Source organism: Mauremys reevesii, linkage group 2 (assembly GCF_016161935.1).
Source record: "Mauremys reevesii isolate NIE-2019 linkage group 2, ASM1616193v1, whole genome shotgun sequence".
NCBI lineage: Eukaryota > Metazoa > Chordata > Testudines > Geoemydidae > Mauremys > Mauremys reevesii.
In genome coordinates, this window is record NC_052624.1 from 187905578 (window position 1) to 187925848 (window position 20271).

Consider the following 20271-nt stretch of genomic DNA (forward strand, 5'->3'; position numbering starts at 1 on the left):
AGAGGATCCTGGAGAACCTGGCTCCTTCAGAACAACTCCCCCCAAGCACTGAGCTCAAACAGAAATACTGGTGTACTTTAAACTGCATGAGAGCTGAGGGCAAAGAATGGTGACAATATGACCAAGGGAAAGCTGAGGAATGCACCGAAATGTGAATGTGGTGCTCCTAAATGAACACTTGAACACAACCTGATGCCATGCCGCCCAAGGAACTTTTTGCGATACGTGACAACACTAGGTCTTGGCAGCAGTTTTGGAGCGACAAGCTCTGCTGGTGATCAGTCAGCTGCCCTATCTCATTTTATGTGATCCTGGAGAGTCTTTCCAGGTGTGTTTTGTTTTCTGGTTATACAACCTTGTCTTCATGTTTCAAATTTACCTGGAGGGCTGAACAACAAATACCTGTAATAATCAATGGGCCAAGATAAATTTAGCAAAATACTCCTCCCTGTACTAAAAAGACCCTTTTGCCCACAAGTGGGATTCATCCTTATGGAAAAAATAATATTCCCACTGTGTCCTTCTCCTTTCTATTAGGAGTTTCCCCTGGGATGGGAACAGTGAGCTTCTTTATTTTGACTGTGGCTCCCTTGGAGCTCTGTTGGCAGATACTGGGTCAGCACATCCCACAACAGCTCTGGCCAGCATAACCAACTTTTGGAGCTGCTCTGGAGTTCAGCACAAGAGAGATTATGGTTGCTGTCTGGTGTGGCAACCTTGCAGATTTTCCACCTCAGACATCCACTTTCAGTGTTTACGTCAGCGTAAGAATTTAATCCTATATTTATAGCCAAACAGCACCTAAAACCGTCATAAAATTGTAGACAAACATAATACACATGCTTACACATACTCCATTACAAGTACAGGTAATCCCCTTGGTAGCAGTGAAACTAAAGTCTAAGTACTACCATTATAAAACCCAGTTTTACAGAATTTAAAACTAATCTATTAAATTTTACTCTTTGCTGAAACCTGCCAAGAAAGGTTTTGGTTTCAAGTGGAAACTGTCCAAAAAATACACGTGGCCATTTTAAAGTTAGGCAAGTACAGAAAAAAGGTAAATTGGGATACTGAATGGCTCTGGAGCTATGTAATAGGCTATGAGGCCTTTTATCTCAGGGTTACCACTTCAAAATCTAACTCAGGTTAATAGTGAAAGTTATTAACATATGATGGTGGTACAATGACCTCTATGTGAAATGTGTTTGGTGGTCTCAGTCCAGCTCCTAGTGGAGAGAGGTCCTCATATCAAAGACCAACTCCCAGGTGGCACCAATTTCTGCAATTGGTGACAGTCTCAAAAGTGAATCTGAGGACTAAGTGAAATGTGAAGTAATGCTCTCTCCCCTACAAGCATTCCTTGCAGAGCAAAGTTGAGGCTCGGTGGTAAGGCACTGTCGGTAAGTTTTTGTGACTACTATCTTTGCAGTACCTGTTGGTTAAGCAGAAGATGTCAGCCTCCAGATCTATCAGTATGCATTGCCCGGGATTCTCTGCTTGGTGTCTCCATCTAGATTCCTTGTTTTGACTCTGTGACCTACATTGCAGTCCCTGTTTTTCTAGGTCAGGGGAGGGCAAACTACAGCCTATAGGCCAGATCTGGCCCACCAGCCATTTTAATCTGGCCCTTGAGCTCCCACTGGGGAGCAGGGTCCGGGACTTGCCCCGCTCCAGCACTCCAGGTGGGGAGCAGGGTCGGGGGCCGCTCCATGCAGCTCCCGGAAGCAGCAGCATGGTCCCCACTCTGGCTCCTACACATAGAGGCAGCCAGGGGGCTCCTCTCTGCATGCTGTCCCTGCCCCAAGCTCTGCTCTCGCAGCTCCCATTGGCCGGAAGCCGCAGCCAATGGGAGCTGCAGGGGCAGTGCCTGCGGACAGTGCAGCATGCAGAGCCAGAGAAGGAACATGCTGCTGCTTCCGGGATCCACTTGAGTTAAGTGCCGCCTGGAGCCTGCACCCTTGAATCTCTCCCTAGCCACACCCTCCTGCCCCCCAAACCTCTCATCCCCAGCCTGACCCCAGGGCCCACACCCCCAGCTGGAGCCCCCTCCTGCACCCTGAACTCCTCATTTCTGGCCCTACCCCGGAATATGCACCCGCAACCAGAGCCCTCACTCCCAGCCCCAGCATCCCAACCCCAATTTTGTGAGCAGTCATGGCCTGCCATACAATTTCTATTCCCAGATGTGGCTCTCAGGCCAAAAAGTTTGCCCACCACTGTTCTAGTTTCTGTGACACTTCACCTCACCTGAAGGGACAAACTTTTTTTTGTTATTCCAGTGAGTTCCACCCTCCTCTCCCAGATTTAAAAAGGGTCACTCCTTTTGCAAGCATCATACTCACAAATTAGAAAGAAAACTAGAAGTTTACCAGATATGATTTTGTAGTCACAAATGGTTTCAGTTTCATCTAGGGTGACCAGATGTCCCGATTTTATAGGGACAGTCCCGATTTTTGGGTCTTTTTCTTATATAGGCTCCTATTACCCCCCACCCCCGTCCCGATTTTTCACACTTGCTATCTGGTCACCCTAGTTTCATCAGTGAAATTTGGTGATCACTTGGTCTAAGCAATCCTTTCAGGACAATTCTTAAGCACTTCACAGAGAGGCTTGTTGTTTTCTTCATTATTAAAAATGAGATCTAAAAAGAAAATGCACACAAAAACAAAATTGAAATCAAAACATTTAGGGGTGCACATGCGATTTCCATCAAAGTCAACAGCAATTTTGCAAGTTTAAGGCCTTTTGAAGCCAGTGTAAACCAAAAGCCAGGACATGGGAGGTTAAAGCTCAAACAGTTTTTAAACTGCCTCATTGTGCCTATGTATTGCAGCATGAACAACATAGTATGTTGTGAAGATAACTCTCAAATCCTATTCAGAGAAGCCTGCCATATAGATACAACAGGGCATGTTAAGGGTGGACTTTCAGCCTTAACTGTATAATTACCTAGCCATTGCTGATTAAAGCCAGACACCTAATGTTCTTTAGAATGTAGCTTTTTCTTTGTGGATGTATAGATCTGGGTTTTTTGTGCTCAGTAAATTTAATGTTACTATAAATATGTTTCAGTAGAAATCCGATCCATTTCTGCAAAGTAGCTGTAAAGTGCTACCATTCTTTCTTGGTAGCATTTTATACCCCTGGTGTACTTCCTTTGCACAGTTGTTAATGACTGTGCAAGGTGCAAGGTAATAGAGAATCAGGCCCAGAATATGTAAATGTGTTATAAACAGTATCTATGAGGTTAATTTATATTTGGCTCATGTTTCTCAAGGGCTATTAACAATATATTGCTTTGTATTCTTAGAAATCAGTGGTACCCATGTAAATTGGCATTGTTATTGAAATAACAAAAGAAATCCCCTGAAGGCCATTTAGAAGCAGTTTGTTGTAGCCAAGGCTCCCAACTAGTTTAATTGTACTCTTCCTGTTAGTTTGTTAAAACATGTATGCAAAGATATAAGGAATGACTGGAGAAAGCATTCAGTTTATAAATATGTGATTCACGAGTTATATGTGCCTTTTATTCTTGTTTCTCAGCTGCTGCTATTCAATGTACTTACATGTGCCTACAGCATTGATGTCACCACTGTCAAACAAATAATCGAAAATTACAGACTTTAAGACAGCATGAGCCTTCATTCCTTGGTTTATTGGCAGCTTGTGGTACATAAGGAGTGCGGGATTGGGCCTTACATTCCGAAGGACAAATTTTGTTTCATATTGTTAGAAAAACTAGTGATGATTAAGAATGAATACACAGGTGTGTGATTTATTACAAATGAAGTATTTTTTAGAGAGACAGAGTGTTTATTTTATTTTTCTATGTTATGAATTTCATGTTTTTGATCATTCACATAGCCTTTCTTCCAGATACATTGGGATAGATGTCAGCCACTTTAAATGTCATTATAACCCAAATTCCCCCACAGAAATATAAATGTTGCTATCAGGGCAGAATGTAATGTACAAATACTTCTTATTACACTGTAGTTTAAAATGTATTTTCCAATTACAAGAGTATATAACATTTTCTAAACAAATAGTCTAATTTTGTATACAGAGGCAGCTTTTCTAATAGGATGCCACAACTGAAAATTACCATATAATTCTTAAGGTCCACTGACACAAGCACATTATTAATCTCTTAATGAAAACATGAGGATTGAGCTGTGTTTTGCACCTTTTTTTACTTTTTACTAAGAGCAGGCAGCAGATTGTTTTGATCAATTGGAAACAATTAAAACAAAGTCTGTGGGGCTTTTTACAGCTGCATTTAATAGTGAAGACCAGACCCTTTACCTCTGATTAAACTGGTTGCTGTAATGCCCAACTATTTTTCGGTTTGTCTAAAAGTGGCGAATTGAAACTTTAAAACTTAATCATGAACTTGACTGAAAAATATTCAGCTGTATGTCAGTGTAACTATAAATATTCGCTATGTTTACTGTGTGGCATGCATATACATTTCTCTTTTGATTCTGAAAACTACTCTGATGCATTAAACTATGTCGGCTGGAGAATCAACCAGCACTACCTGTTTCAGCAGTGAATTTGAGTTAAATAAGATGGGTAAGAGGAAAGCTGAATACCCTATTTGCACATTAAAAGCTGATCATTAATCCTATATTTTAACTCTACAACTGTCAGGAGCTATTATTTCCCAAAGAGTCTGACAGTTCAAGGGATAAACTAAAGTGGGTCCCATTATAAAGGTCTATGAATAGACGTCAGAATAGTTTGTGCATCAAACCCCAATGGCTATTAAATGTGATACTTTAAGAATCAATTTGTAGCTAAATTAAGGCTGAGGGATGTGAATCCTGGGACAGATTCTAACAAAACAGGACATATAACGTATAGTGTGGCTTTTTGAATACAATTAAGCAGATGTAAAGATGTAAAGAAATGGTTTTTAAACCTTCAAACATCCATTGATATTCTTCCCCCTATGCTTGGAAAACTGTTTCAGAAAAGAGATCAAACTAGGTGATGTGCTGAAATATTGCCTTCAAAATTACGTTTTCAATTGACTTTAGTGCAGATCAGTAAGAGAGCTGATAGTTTACAAGTATTTGAGAACATACAATAAATAAAACCAAATAAAACCGAAGAGCTCTCTTTGTAGAAAATTGTAGTTTCTAACAGGACATCCTGCTGAGTTTTATCTGTGTTCATTAGGGTTTAAAGCTGGGATCAGCTAATTCCACATGAAAAGATCTGGGCACTTGCAAAACCAAATAAGGGGTGATGCTGTACTTAAGCTTATTAAGAAGTTTTAGGTTAACACTAAAACCTGTTTAAAATGGTTTGCTCATAAACAGTGGCTCTTTTCACAATACTGTACCATCAGTCTGATTCCTAACAGGAACAAACCAAGCTATGAGGAAATCAGGTAAAACCCATGCAATTGCAGCTAAGTTTTTAAAGTCCATGGACTTTGCTTCCACACCCTCAGCAATTAAAACCTTAAACATAAAAGGCTCCATTCACCACTGTGTTTCCCCAGTTTTATGCCACGGTAGCTCCACTGAAATCAGGGAATCGGGCCCTGTGTACATAAATATAAGAAGGGGGAGGACTGGAAAAAGATTGACAATTACACTTTACCAACAGAAATTTTGTAGCTATCATCAACATTTGTTTCTGTAACATCTTTCTATTTAACAGTATGCATGTCAAAGTACTGGAGACATTAGGGACCTTTATAAAAGTGTGATGATTTGTTTAAGATATAACAGCCTCTGTACTTAGAAAGTTAATTCATTATTTATTATTCAAAGTAGGTTGTAAATATAAAATTTTATGCATAATGAGGCCACAGATCATTTTAATAGCTGAAAATGGAACCCAACTTTTTATTTAGGCTATGGAAGAACAGAAAAGAGTTTATTACAGTAAATACTCATTCTTTATTCTGTTTAGAGCAAGCTGAGAAATGAATGGAAATTCCATAAAAGCCCCACTTCATACTTCACTGCTTATTACAGATTTTAATATTTCATTTGAGACAGCTAAAAGACCTGTACTATTCTGAACTATAATATCTAGTGAATCATTTTCTGTGTTTGATAACTTTGGATTAAGTATTTCTGCCTTTTTTCATACTGTGAAACACAATTAACTATTAATCACTGTACAGCCAGTCTCCTTGCTCAGCCAGTTCTAGTCTTCTTCTCCAGGATCACTGTCTGAATCCCATTTTTCTCCCTAGACCCAGTCACTTTGCTCAACCAGTTCCACTCCCATTTTGCCCCAACGCCTTGTCTTCTGTCCTCTTGCCCAAGCAGTCTCAGTTGCCCCCGCCCCCGGATCCTCATACTAGTCTCCCTCCCTTATCCAATCTAACTCCCTCCCAACTCCTTGTCGTAGTCCTTTTGCCCAGCCAGTCCCAGTTTCTCTCCCCGCCCTCCAGTCCCAGTCTCGCTAGATCTCTTGTTCCAATCTACTCTTTCCCCCTCCCTGGTCCAGCTTTTAGACTCCCTGCATTTGAATCAGACAGCTCCCTCCTCCTCCACGCTGCATGGGTGCCACTGAAAGCACAGGAGAGAGAGGCTCCCTGCTCTCAGTTCCAGTGCCTGGTCCCACCCAGGACCACATCAGCCATAACAGAGAAAGTTTGGCTTCATTCCTGTACCCTGGGGCTGGAGCATTCTCAGTTGCTCTGCAGGGTGGTGCTTGTGCAGTCTGGTTAGCAGTAGGAGATGCAAGAGACTTAAGGATGCTCATGAGCAGAGGTGATGTGTGGGGGAGGGAATGTAGGGACATATGCCTCTTCAGGATTGCTGCTTGGCTTGTACTTAGCATGCTCACATGGACTGAGCATGCTCAGTAACACCTGCTGAAGCTGCTGCCCTCACTCTGCCCCTCCCCCCAATCTGCAGGTAAGGGTCATCTTTGCTTATGATGATAGACTCTTAGAAGATTTTAGCTAAAATCAAAGAAGTCTCTACTGAGCATGTGCAAACTGTGATTTTTTTTCCCAAAGGTTTATACCTTGGCCAGATTAGGGCAGATTTTCATGGAGAGGACAAAAGGCACATCCTTGCCACAAAGACCACCCTCTCCCACATTCCAAAGCATGAGAGAGCTAGAACTGTTCAAAGAACAGGTCATTACAATGTTTTAATATGGGCCAAACTATGTACCGGTATTTTTCTCCAGACTCCTTCTCTGAAAGGACTGAACAATTTTGTCTGAAATTTTACAAAACAATTCAGCCTGAGGCAGACACCTCAGAATGTAAATTTCAGTGCTGAATGGTTTAAGTTTGGCAAAGTTATAAGCAGAATTTTAAAATGGAAAGAGGGAACCTTAATAATAGGGCACGCTACCAGCCCCTCCTATAATATATTTATTTATACGCACACAGAGGCTAAATGACTATATTGGTAGGTGTGGGTGTGTACACATACACATTCATAAACATGCCTGTGTACTGAAAATTTGTCTAGTGTTCAAAATAATTTGTTTACATGTGATCTCTCTCTCTGTCTCTGTGTATATATATATATATATACATATATATATATCACTGACTTCATTGGGAGCAGGATGATCAGTACTGTAATCTTATTAGAGGAAAATCGGTTCAGAAACCATGTCCTACTTTTGTTAAATGCAATAATGTAAGGTAGTTTACACAATTGACTGTTTATATTTTGACATATTAATTACTCATCTAGCTTGTGAAAATGGGTTGATTCATTAAAGAAAATCTAAATGTCACCATTAAGAAAACATTTCTTTAGAGGGCAATAAATCCAGGTATATAAAAATAGGCTTCTGTTTGTAACCTTTAAAAGAAGAAGTAACTGTTCTTACTGTCTTTCTTGTAGAGAGCCAAGTGCAATCACCACTAGAGGAAATGATTCAATTCAGCTCAGTTTCAGCAGGAAAGCTAATTGTAATGTGTATAAAATGTAAGAATATCTGTGCCTGCTATGCACACACAAAGGTTTTGATTTGCATAAAAACAGTGCTGAATTGGAGTGGAAACAATGAAAGAGTGTATAGGTAGTCACCTGCCCCACCATCCTGTCTCTGTCTACTGAAAGGGAGTTTTTGGTTTCATGGCAGAAACACAAATAAAGCATGAAGCTAAATAATTAAAGCCTGGCATTATGGGCCAAAGTAGTTTATTGTTATCTGGAGAGTATTTGTGCATTACCGACAAAGCTTATTTTGAAAGATTTTAACTGTTTTCCTAAGAGAAAATGTAATCCTGTCTAGCATTTGCAAAACTTATATTACACCAGGAAAAAAAATACCCAGCAACACAGCACATCTGCTTATCTGAAACCTAATATTGTTATTGTAAGGTTTTGTAAAACTCACTTCCTGTCTTTATACTTACACAACAGGATATTTAAATTACAAAGACAATGAAGAAGCTAGGCAAAATGTTCAAGTATTACTCTTAACATCAAATATATTGTGGTTAATTTGATACTATGATTCCTGATGAAGTAACTTGCAGAAATAATTAGTAAACACAAGGTCACTCCTAGAGTAGTGTTAATTAAACAAGCTATAATTATTAAAATCAACGAGCACACAGTTTAACCATTTTATCAGCTGTTCCACTATTCTGTGAAAAACTAATAACTTCCTATTATAATGCCAGCCATTAGCCCCAATACACTTAAGGGTCTATCACTGGTTCCCTTGTTAACTGGGTCTTCAAGGTTTAATATCACAGCTGTATCAAATAGCACTGGGTTGACACTTAGCACACGGCTGTGTTTGGATGTTACTCTTTCTAATACATCAAAATTAAACCACATCAGCCAGATCAGATATAGAAATAAAATTCTCATTTTCAGACACTATTTATTTGCTTCCTAAATCTGAACATGAATGAAGTTTAAGTCCATAACAAAAAGCCTCTAAATTAAAAAACAAACAAACTTTCCATCAATATCATTTTATTTATATTCAGTTTATATTGATGAAGCTATTTTTAGCCCAAGTGTCCTTATTTTTGGGCACTTATGATTTATATGCTTTGCCATCTTGGAATGCTAACGGGAACCAAGCTTGCACCCGTTTAACTGCCATTGACAACTGCCCAGTCTCAGTGGCTCTGTCTACACTAGATTGTCTTTGAGAAATCGCTTGCCATTGTACTATTTCCCCTGAAGCTCCTCTGGCAGCAGCAATGGTGAGAGAGTTAGGGTAGAACAAGACATAGGCATTTTTAACCATCTTGTCTATGCTAGACTTCTTTGGGGAATCTTCCACCACCGATTTAATGCCAGTGCAGCTCCACTAATGGTATTCTGTGATGTTCATTCAATGGTGGAATATTCCCCAAAAGAAGTCTACCATAGACAAGGTGCAGGTAGCTACTACAATTTTCGCCACTGTGTTGTCTAGATCTGCTCTCAGCAAGGTTAACCCTATTTAATTTTGAAAAATGAAACTGGAGGCTTCTTCATGATTTATTTAATAATAAACTGTCATACTAGTAATCTGTAGCTCTCAAAGAACTTTACAAAGTTTAAGTATCACAAAGCCCATTTCACAGCTGGGGAAACTGAGGCACAGATAAAGTAACTTGCTTAAAATCACCCAGTGCCAGCACTGTGAACAGAACCCAGGTTGCCTGACTCCCTGTTTTTCCCAGACACAACAGACTATCATCAAGCTACATTTAGCTTAGTTCGGTGTCCTAATGAGCATAGCTACACCATCTCAGAAGAAGCCTCACAGAGGATCCTCTCTGAATCACATTTTTTCCTCTTGCTCCTGGGCAGAGTAATTTGTTAGAGCCCTTCACTGGGTGTAGTAGCACACTCCCCTAAGCCCCACAGTGTTCAGCAATACTGGATAGCATATTGGAAGGGGCAGGCAGAGCCAAGGCTCCAACTACTCCTACCCGCTTCTTTCCCTCCCTGATCAGTGAGGGGAGGGATTTACTGGGCATACAATCCATTCTCTTCCCCCTGTGCCTGGACCCAAGGTCTGGGGATCCCTAAAATGGTCACAAAGGGAGCTGCTGGGAAAAGTCTCACTCCTCCTTATCCACTTGAGTTAGTGCCAGGCAAAATCTGTCCTTACAGTAACAATGATGAGCACTAAGGTAGGAACAAATCTTTTGGCTAAGATAAAGTGTATATATAGCTTCTGTTAGTATATATTTAGTATGACATTATACTTAGTTTAGTAAATGGATGCTATCTATACCTTATCTGTCACAGATGAAAAATATAAATCAATATAATTCATTCATAGGTTTATGGACCAAAAGTTCTCCAGGGAGCGCTCAAATCCACATAAAGGTTTTGAGGGCTACATTTTCCATCCATATCTATGATTTAGCTTAAGTAAGTGTAAAAATCATGTTGTTCTCTATTGACTACATATCTGAGGAAGCTGACATGCATAAATATGATAGTTAAGATAAGACACAACTTTAAGTTACATAAACTGGCCACACATCCACTTGTTTTAGACAAAGTGTAGGAAGAACTGTATGTGTGCTGAATCCAGTGAGTTTTGATCAGATAATGCCCTTTTTTGGAGATTTTCCACCTCACATTTGGAAGTCATGTGGATCTGGAAAACCACATTTCTTTGTAATATGGTGGGAAATGATTAAATAAGAATGTTACTGTCAGTCTCTCAAATGCATAATCATACAAGGTCTGGAAATTTACCAGTGAACTGCTGAGGGAAATTTTTTTACTCTTAATATGGACTAAACATATCTGGTAGTCAAGGAAAAAACACTTGGCTAAAGACCAAACAGATATTTCCTTTTCTAAATGTCCTTGTGAGCAAGTGCAAAAGTGAATGGGATGTTTGCATGAATGACTTCACTAAGACTTTGTAGAGCAATACTATTGCACAGTATTATAGCAGAAGAGTGTGCAAAGTAAAACTAATACAGCTATATGATTCTTTGTAACCACTAAGGGTCTGGGGTGGAAGGGACGCACAGATCGCAAAGTGTGCTGGGCCACTGTTAATGTTTTGTTGCATTGTCCTCACTGAGTGATGTCTACACTGCGGTTGGATGTGTGATTGCAGCATGTGTAATCTAGCTAGCTCAGGCACCAATAGCTGTGAAGCCACAGCAGCACTGACTTCAGTACAGGCTAGTCATTGAGTATGTATTCAAGGTATTAGGTGGACTTGTACTACCCAATCTGCTGCAGCTTCACCGCTATGGGTACCCAAGCTGTAGAGTGACCAGATAGCAAATGTGAAAAATCGGGATGGGGTGGGGAGTAATAGGAGCCTATGTAAGAAAAAGCCCCAAATATCAGCACTGTCCCTATAAAATCGGGACATCTGGTCACCCTACCAAGCTGCCTAGATTAAAGCTATTTTGGGTATCCCCAATATAGCCATTGCAGTGTAGAAATAGCTTGTGAGGCAGCACTATTAGCAGAACAGCACTGAGGAGTGGCTGTTAAGACTAACGGCAGGCAGAGATCATTGAGAAGAAGCTGGCCCACCACAGCACCAGAAACACAACTTTTGACATTGCCAAGCTGTCACTGGCAGGGCCACCACTAACCAACTACTCCTTGTCCTCCACAGTGTGTAAAAGCTGCTGAGGGCAGCAGTAGTTTACAATACATTTGCACCAGAACTTATGCTTCCCTCAGAGCGGAGTATATAAAATGCTATATTTCCTATGCTTTTCCCCTCTCCACCTGGCCATGCACAGCTGTTACTAATAGCTGACCTCTCATACAATGGGCACTGAGACAATAAAAGGGGCAGTGCCTGCATCATGAGAAAATGCCACCACATAGCCTCCTTTCCCCTCCATGAAATCCCTTGATTCACAATCTCGCTCCTCCTCACTAAACAGTAAAAGAGAATCTATGACCCTAAATTAGATACTGTTATTTTACACTGGGCTGGCCCTTAAGGGAGCTAGGCATCCAAATCACATTAAACTGGACACCTAACTCCTTTAAGTTCTTTGAAAAACCCAGCCTAAGTGTCTATGTAGGCAAACTAAATGGACTTGCCAATATGCATTCACACATATCTTTGGACATTAGTACCTGTTTTATTGAGAGATGGAATGTTGGCTAGGACAGCTTTAGCAACAACATTCTGTTAGCAGTTTGTTTCCTTTTTTTGGCAGCATTGTCACTACACATTATTTTGCCACATATTATGTTTATTACACTTTACCTCATTGAAATTAATAGGATGCTTGCCCCCTTTGATATCAATGGGATTTGGCATGACATTTTCATCTAGGAGGAATAATATTTTGCATATTGTGTAATATTACATGGAAACATATTGCATAGTAATAACAGTGTGATTAGTGATGCATCTTATGTTATGAGAACATTGTTGTACCAGTGATGTGGACAGCAGCTCTACTGCATATGATTTTATTATGCATAACTCTTTTACTGTGCAAAGCCTCATTGAAATGAATAGGACACTTGCACCATTGATTTTAATGGAATTTTTTGCAATAAAAATCATATGCAGGAACATTGTACACAGAAGGAATATGAGGGCTGCTGGTGTATATGAGAACTGTTTTATATATATTTATCTTGTATATATATATAGACTTGTATATTAATCTTAGAGGAAAAAAGCATGATGCAAATACAAATAAAATAGACGAGACATCAACCCACAATAGCAACATTCAAAATCAAGGATTCCCCTCTGTCTTTAAATTACCCTATTGTGCCTCTGCTCTCAAAAGCAGAATAAATTATTCTGGAATAAAGTGATTTTTGTTCCAGAGGAGAGTGTCCACACAAGGAGCTATTCCAGGATAGAGTCATTCATTCATAGACTCCAAAGCCCGAAGGGATCATTGTGATCATCTAGTCTGACCTGTTTAACACAGGCCATAGAACTTCTCCAAAATGATTCCTAGAGCATAGCATTTAGAAAATCATCTACTCTTGATTTTAAAATTGTCTGAGATGGAGAATCTACCACCTATTGCTCAGTAAGCTAGGCCACTCCATTTCCTTGTGTAATTGAGATCTCATATGAGTTCAGATGCTCTTAACATTACCCAATCTTTTGTTGCCTCTGATTCAGCCATATTCGCTGCCACACAGGTGCAACGAGATGACAAGGATTAAATAGCAGCCCAAATGTGGAATTCCGTTACATTTCCAAGTTCGTCAGGACAGCCTGAAAACTTACTTGAACAAAGTTTTTGTACTTAATAGGCAACTGTACTGTAGAGTGACTCTCAGCATAATACACCCTTTCTGTACTTATTTTAATAACACACTGAAAAGAAGTAAAGGGGATTAATCTGTAGAAAATAAAGAGGTAGAAGTGCATGCTCAGATCCTGAGCACATTGCACATTACTAAAATATCTTTAAGTCCTCACCACAGAGGTTTCTGAAAACCTAGCAGGCTCTAAGTAAGGCCTTTGTTGACATGAGTACCTCACTTGTTACAGAATGCTCTGGGTTTATTAGCTTTGGAGTTTAAAAGGGGAAAAAAAGCAAACGACTCTCAAATTCTGTAGCTAACTGACTTTAATAGCTCACTTCTGCCTTTCAAACCAAATGAAAATGATTACCTAAAAAATCTTCTGAAATTTCTGTTCAATATTAGGGTATTTTTAATGCTAGTAATTATGGGTATTTGTTTCAACTTCTTTCTCATAGTAGCAAGGGATAACTTAACTGGTTCACAGTTCTGAATGATGTAAAAAGATTTATGTTTTTTGAATGATTTATGTATAAATTAGGAGATTAGCCCATTTGGCACAAACATTCATAGAGAAAAGAAACAGTCTATCAGCAATTAAGAAAAAATCAGTGGTAAGTTTTTGGAAGAATTCCCATTCTCAGAACAGTTTTAACTAAAACTGTGCATATTTTTCATGACTTGGGTGTATTATTATTATTGTTATTATAGTACCATAGGTATTCATTGTGCTTTTACTGTTTTAAGTATGTAATATTATTTCAGAAACACAAACTACACTGTATAGGTTTAGAATAGATCTAAAATAATATCATACCTACCTACAGTACTTCAAGATTCCATGATTCGACTGTAATATGCTGGCAAAGCTATATTAATAAATGAGTTACAGCCACAAACATCTGATTTGAATACAGATCCGGTATTTGAGCAAAAGTTCAGAGGCCTTCAGATTCAGGGTTTTGGTTTGCCTCATTGTAAAGTTAGAAGCCATTTACAAAATTTGGCTCCGGCCTGAAATGGGATCTGCATGAATGGACATCTGTGCTGTTGTGGAGCCCATGTGGATCTGATTGCATAGCAGAGTCCTGGATTTCAAACACCGCTGAAGTTTGAAGGTGTTCAGATCTAGGATTCTGATTTGGGCATATCTCTAATTACTATCTGCAAATTTTCAAATTTACAGTTAGATCACACAATTTTGGCAAATTCAATATGTTATGCTAGCTTTTTTTCCCCTTCTCCTGCATGTCATTACAGGCCTTCATCTCAGTGCTTATGGCATATTATGTTACGATGCTAAAACTCCAACAAACTTCCTCTTAAACATGTTACTTCTACTATGTTGCTCTTGATATTGATGGCTATTTTGACCTTTGCAGTTCTCTAATTACTGAAGCTTTAAAATAGTACAGATCAGGTAAAATGTTCTCTTTTTGAAGTTCCTTTTTCCTTGCATGCCTGAGCTGAAAAACCATATAAGCCAAGATTATTAGAACACACAGACTATTGCATAAAAGTTGAGGGAAAATTTGACCAATGCTAGCAAAAACCATTAGCTGGCTTGTTCCACTTTTACTTCTGGGGGTATTTTTCCCCCATGTGATATTTAACTCAGTAGAGGATGGTACATACATGAGTTTCCCACACTGTTATATAAATTATTCAAAGCAGCCTGCTTATTAAAATCTACAAATGAGCATTTGTGCAATCTCTTTTCTGCTTTCCTTTAAGTGTATGAAAGATCACCAAATAATACACTGTTTTAATGGTAGCAATCAATCTGTTTGGTTTTATGATGAGAGTTATATTTGACATGTTATAGGTCATTTTAGTTGTTGTACTTTCTTTGTTCAGTCCAGTTAGAAAAGAGTACAAACACTCTGGTGCAATCAGTTATGCATGGGGGAACATAATAAGATTTTTTGGGGCTGAGAAATAGCCAATTGTTTTGCCTTTACAAGAGTGCAGCACATTAATGGTTCGGGTTCAGTCTGCCGAGCAATTAGCATATTGTTGTTCCATAATCAGTAGTCAGCATGGAAAGAAAAAAGACCACTGAAATATGACCTACCAAAGATAGGAACTCTTTAAAAACAGGCATCCTTACTGAATTTGTCTTTCTTAAAATTAATTCTAGTTTGTGGCCAAGTTCCTTGTATTTCTAAAACTATTATGGGCCACATCTGTGGAATCCCATATCTGCTATTTTGAAACCAGCTGCTGTTGAGATTCTTTCAGTTAAGCTGAAATTAAGAACAGGTTTGTGGGTTCCCTACCTGCTGTGAAGGTTTATAAAATTGCATATGGGTGAGAAAATGTGACTGCCTGGGTTGGAAAAGTTGGTATTTTTATATAGTACTTAGTATGAAGTTAAAATAACCATGTGAACTGAAGCTGTACTTACTTTGCAACATCAACTTTTTAAGCTTTCTTCCTCAATGCCATTGTAAAGGCGCAATTGAATAAGTGGATTTAAAACAGAATGTGAAATCTGGATTTAATTGAACCAAAGTGTAGAAATCAGAATCCTTCTATAGCTTAGCAACTGTGTTTATGTTAGAGGGGGAAATGACTGACATGACAGTTAAAATACTGATTCTGTGAGAGAGTTCACAAGATTAGTTCTGTCATAAAGAAAAATTAGGTTGATTATAATATGGGTCACACGGGGGCTATAGAGTCAACTCCTGCTCACTTTACTCATGTGAGTGGTTCCATTAAAGGCAATGGGATAACTCGCATGAGCAACGCAAGCAGGATTTGACCCACATCCTCACACACCCATGAAATAATAACTTGTCATTAGACTTGCCAAAAACTCTGGTGTGGTTACATGTTGAAGGAATCTTCAGATGTAGAAAGGTTGTGTACACACTTTAAGTTCGCCTAATGGAAAGTATTATTTCAAACTATTTGCTGGATTTATGCGTGACTAAACTAACAGGGCAGGAGAGTTTGACCTCCAGCTTATGCAGATTCACTTCACAGAACATCAGTATGTAAACCTATGCTGGATAGTGGATAATGAATTGGCATCGTACAAACTTCATAAAGGATCTGTCACTGTACGGCTACTAAAGAATATCCAGATTTTTGTGGCACAGATTACAAGTCAATGTATTTTACCAGAAAAAAATGTATTTGTTACTGATTGGAACCCTGTTTGTTTCACAGTGGAATTCAAGCCACAGATAGAAATTAACCGTGGTAGTAAACTAGCTGGTTAGAATGGCATTTAAGGAGTTTTAATTGCAAATAGTCAGAAATATTGGTAAAATGTTATTTTAAAACATAATCACTGATCATTGTTGTGCGCAATAATCTTTGTAGTTTCTCAGATATATGGTGGTATAGATATTCATATTTGTAAATTCTGCCTATACTATCTGTATTTCTAAATTCAGTAGAAAGAATCCATTTTAGAAAGGTAAATAATAGATAGTAGAAGTTAATTTGTTTTCATTGTTGTTGTGCCTTGTTTTAGCCATGGTGTACTTTGTATGCAAAAAGCCTGGGTTAGATAAAAACAGGAGATGAAGGCAGAGTTACAGACTGTAAAGCTGAGGGGTTTGTTTGGTAAGGAATGTTTTCAACAAACTTGATGAGAGATACCAAGAAAACTGCCAATTTGAATGAGTCCTGCAATGTGGAGGTAGAATCTTCCAGAGACTAGGGGCCTCAGGTCATCCCGATAAGCATTATTTAGATGTACTTTATAAATTTCAGAGGTATTTGTACCAAAAAATCATACTCGACAGCACTAGAATTAAATAACTCTGAATTAGCATACAGTGGAAACTAAAACAACTGACTCCTCTAGTTACAATTCATTGAAAGTATCTGTATATATGACACAAATATGTAATATTTAATCAAAATTTGGTTTGTTTGCCTGCCTTGAAGTTTTTATATATGTTTTCACCTCCCGTTTTTACAGCGACACGGCCTTTTATTCCTTGATATTCTATTATAGTGCTTCTCAGGAACCTTTCTTATCTAAACTTCCACCAATCATTCCTAAGGCTAAGTTATGCAGACAAGTCATTGCACAGATTTTCATCAAAATGCCATTTTCCTTAGCTTGAGAAAGCCTAGTCCCAAATGCTGAACAAATAATTTATTAGACTGTAGCAAAAGTAAATAAATGTTTTCCTGCTCCATGTATTTCATTAGCCAGACTTATTATACATACAAGCCTATAAATAGCAAAACATGTATTGAGCCATTAATATCACTGACAATCTCATACAAAATACTGTAATTTAACTAAAGAATTTGAAATGGGAGTACTTCTCTGGGAAGATTTCAGAAAAAGATAAAATTGGTAAACAGTGTTGATAAGCAGATTAATCAACTAGGATAGTGATATGTTAATAACCTATTTTAAAATTAACAAACATTTTCTCTACCTGAAACTTTTAGCAGTACCAGTGTGGTTATACTAATTCAATTTGCATATCTTTTAAGTATTTGAATTTGTATATTGTTCTTCTCATTTTGCTTTCTGAAACCAGAAATGCTGGAATCAACAGGGGGAAACATGACAAAATCCATTATTTAAAGTTACATGGACAGATGAACTCTAATAATGACTTTCTGCATGATTAATATACATGATTAATATTGTCATTAGTGTCTGTACCTCTTCTGAATTGGGGATTCCATTAATGTTGAGTTCTTCTCATCTACTAAACTTAAGGCCCAATTCTTCAGTCCTCCTTCAGAGACCCATTCCCTACTCTTTATTGGAGTAACCAGTGCAGGACTGAGTCCTATGGAAAGGAAATGTGGAAAATATTAAGGGCACTGTATAGAGAGGCAGGTCGCACAGCCCTGAGTGAGCTCACATTTTACTGTCTAAAGGAAAGAATCTATACAGACTAGAGAGAAAAATAGGCAGGTCATGAAAATCACATTTTTATGTGGAGGAGCTTGGAAATCTCATGCACCTTTCATTGCTCTAAACTGTCAATTTTCACCATATGGAAATTATTAGCCTAATACTGTAGTTTTAAATACTGCCCAGGAATGCTGATTTATAATGGATATTTTATTCTTTGAGTAAAGAAATGCTAAACTGCTATATAAACTATAACGATTAGGAAAATCTGCACACTGCATTGTGTGTGCCATTAGTTTTAAAGGGATGAATTCTGCTCTGATCTATGCTTATGTAAATCTGGAATAACCGAAGTCAGTGTCCTTATGGCAACTGGAGTAACTGAGAATAGAATTTGGCCTTGAGTTAAAAAAAAAAATCTGTAGGAAAGGTTAGGAAGCATAAGGAACAAAACACAGACTTTGGAATATAGATTATCTACCATGATGAAAGCATTTCAAAACACTACATTAAGGTGAACAAACTGCTTCTGAAGTATATACTAAGTGCATTTAAAAAGTGTCCTTTCTGTGTATTTAGACAAGCTATGCATATGCCTAATATTTTTCTGTGAATTAGAATAAAATTTGATTGTTCCAACAAAATACATCCCACTCAGGCATTCATGCTGAAACCAGCAACAATTGTCAATGACCTTTAACATGCCTGCTATTCAAATTAGTGCAGATCATTAATCACACATAGCTTACATTTTATGATTCGTGTATCCTTCATTACAAACTTTCTCTCTTGCTTGCTGCCCCCTCCCTCCCTTTTTTCTCTATTCCAAGTCCTCTGGTAATAACCATTGACTATTGTAGGGCTTCAGAACAGGATCGTACATTTTGGAAGCTGTCGGTAGTAGTTTCTGTCGCAAGTGCAAGAAGCTGGAGGGGTGACACAGCAAAGTCAAACGTTGCGCGCACAAATACCACAGCACTAGGTAACCGTTTTCAAGCGCAGAGCTTGATTGTCTGGCAAGAACCACGTTAGGGGTGGTTTGGACAGTGTGTTCCTCTTAACTGCTAGTTATTCCTAGGTGAAACATGGCAGAAAAGGAAAGCTCTGGGGTGTAAAGATAATACTAACCCGCCTCAGAAGTCCAGCATGGCAATTCTACATCGTCATGATTATTACAACAAACAAACAAAAAGCAAGCACTCACAACCCCCAACACACTCTAGAGATCTAGCACCAAGCTTCAGAAGATTAATTTAGGGTTTCCAGCCATAGACTAAACATATTCCAATTGCCTATGGCACACATACTTTGGGTGATTAAACTGAGCTTTGCAAACATACAGGAAAATAAGGTTTGAACTTTTCAAACATATGAGTGGATTATTTTTTTAAAAAGCCATATGGCAGATTGATTTGCTCAGAGCTCTTTCAACTCTTCCAGCGTAACTGTTGAACACCATTACCCTTTGATCTTGATTGAGGACTTTAATGTTTTTGTTACTGTGCATTTGAATAAATCTATAAATATTTTACCAGTGGAGTTAAAAAAAAAGGATGTTTCTAATATAAATGCATCTGGAGTAACTCCAAGCCCTTACATTTCAGAGCTTATATGTGGGGAGTGTATAATAGTTTGCAGAAACATAACTTTTCACACAAAACAATACACACACTTACATATCCACTTCTATGATAGCTTCCAGTAATTCAGCTCCTGAATGTTTTAGTCATTTGAAAGAAGGTGAGATACATAACAAATCTGATAATGATTCAGTCCTATTAGTGGAATAATTATTTGTATATGACTCATTTCGAGCATCTAGACTTTCCCCGCATTGTACCAGAACTTTGCTGATGAGACAATAGTAGATAGTGTGTGCATTTAATATAGGACAGACCATTCTCCCATCTGGGGGAAGACATCAACCTATACATTGGAGGAAGCCAACGAAAAACAACCGGGATTCGCCAAAGCCACGCTCGATCTTTGGTCTGGTAGTCAAAGCAGCCCCGGCTGGCCAAAGGGCAAGGGAAAGTTTGGCGCTGAAGGGGCCCCTGGGTTGGGGCTTGGCATAGAGGGTTTGCAAGTCGCCCCCCCGTCCGCAGGAGTGGAGCTGGCGCAGTGAATCATGTGCAGTTCTTTCCTTATTGCATTCAGCGCATGGTTTCACCTTCAGATTCTTGTTTGTCTCTGTGTCCTTTCCCAAATAATATTACCTTACGGGAACGAGGTAAGGCACAGGGTGGGGTG

At 38.7% G+C, this 20271-nt stretch overlaps 1 protein-coding gene across 3 annotated transcripts in view; it reads left to right on the forward strand.

The window, feature by feature from the left end:
- ZNF516 (zinc finger protein 516) overlaps nt 1-20271 on the forward strand; it is a 293509-nt gene that overhangs the window by 134072 nt on the left and 139166 nt on the right. The window contains exon 1 of one of the 3 annotated variants that reach the window (XM_039521535.1): nt 20162-20251. The exons of 1 other annotated variant lie outside the window; for it this stretch is intronic. The gene's annotated coding sequence lies outside the window, so the exon portion shown is untranslated. Of the gene's footprint in view, nt 1-20161; nt 20252-20271 lie in introns of those variants that run through there. One more of the 3 variants, XM_039521534.1, reaches the window with a different exon arrangement.